At 39.0% G+C, this 1,394-nt stretch overlaps 1 protein-coding gene across 1 annotated transcript in view; it reads left to right on the forward strand.

Annotated features, from left to right (window-relative positions):
* TRAF3IP2 (TRAF3 interacting protein 2) overlaps positions 1–187 on the forward strand; it is a 19,149-nt gene extending 18,962 nt beyond the window's left edge. The window contains exon 9 of the mRNA XM_009575907.1: positions 1–187. This exon is cut by the window's left edge and continues 275 nt beyond it. The gene's annotated coding sequence lies outside the window, so the exon portion shown is untranslated.
* Positions 188–1,394: the final 1,207 nt, after the last annotated feature.

The following is a 1,394-nucleotide window of genomic DNA, read 5'->3' on the forward strand; positions in this document are numbered from 1 at the left end:
GGTAACCCAGGCTCGGCTTGTTCTCTACCATGTAAAACATCTATTTCTGAAGCTGATGGGGCAGAACTCTTTTCTCTAGATTTTTAAATAAGCTGCAAATGGAAAGAATGCCCAGTTTTATTTTAACATCTGTTTTTAACATATTCCTTTATTACTCGATATAGCAAACAAATACCAGAAATAATGTTGCAATAAGTGTAAAATAAAAATTACATCCTCCTTTTTGCTCAGGGTTTCTTTAAAGATATTCCTGCCTTGTATAGCATTATTGACTAGTTAATTTGTATATACACTGTTAAATATATTTGCCTTTTGTAAGGCAACCGTATATATTGCGTCAGCTTTTATTATGGCTGGGAACAACGGAGGAATGGTAACTGTTGGGTAACGCAAGTTTTCCTTAGCCTGTCTTGCATAAAGACACTGGCTTCAATTAGAGGACTCTCAGATCCGAAATCTCTGGAGTTCCATTTCCTTACAGCTCTGCCCCTAACACCTTCAGCGTGTTGCAGCAATAGTCCACAAAAGGAGAGCTAAACGCAGGACTACGTGTGTGCTGTCAGTACCATGGAACGCTACAGTATTTTTTTATAGCAGGCCTTTAGCTTCATTACTGCTCTTCAGCCCTTATTTAAAACAGAACATGTCAAAGGACAATTGGCATTTGGAAATCCAGCGATTGTTAAGAGAAATAACATTGACTCCTACAACTTGTATGCAGTATGGAACAATAAAATAATCAAAGATGTTGGAGAGCCACAGGGTGTTGGCAACCAGGAAGGCTCAACAACATCACATCTGCTAAAATTTGGACTTTTTTTTTACAGAGCACATAAGTATGGCTTTGGTGAGGGTTCTTTTTTTAAAACTGCCTTAACCTTACTGAGGTAACAGTGGACCCTGTTGGCTTAAAATTCTGCAGCCCTTATTCTTTTGAGTAGTCGTACAAGAATGTCTGCTCCGACACAGAGCACTTCACGCCTGCTCAATCAGGCTCTTTCCAAGATCCTCCTCAGCTTCATTATTTGTTATAGAATGACCCGAACACAGCTTTACAAAAAAGTACGTGTGTTTGGTAGTCCAAAAAGTAAATTAGCCCAGAAGTTGATACCCCTGTCACATTACCCAAATGATTTAATTAGCTTTCCATGAAGATGGTGCCAGTGTTGTGTGCTGATATAGGACATGCTTTGTGGAGCTCACGAGAAACAATTGAAGAACCACATTGCAGATATACTCAGACTTTCCTTTAGCAGGCTTTTGCATAAAGAGTTGCAGACATTTAAGAGAACTGGAAGAAGGGTGTATCCAGTGTTGTCAACTCTTATAATTTTGATTGTAGTATTTGCCATGCTTCTTACAACTCCAATTTCTAAAGGGAAGCTCAACAACTG

Source organism: Fulmarus glacialis, unplaced genomic scaffold (genome assembly GCF_000690835.1).
Source record: "Fulmarus glacialis isolate BGI_N327 unplaced genomic scaffold, ASM69083v1 scaffold40514, whole genome shotgun sequence".
NCBI classification, from domain to species: Eukaryota; Metazoa; Chordata; class Aves; order Procellariiformes; family Procellariidae; genus Fulmarus; species Fulmarus glacialis.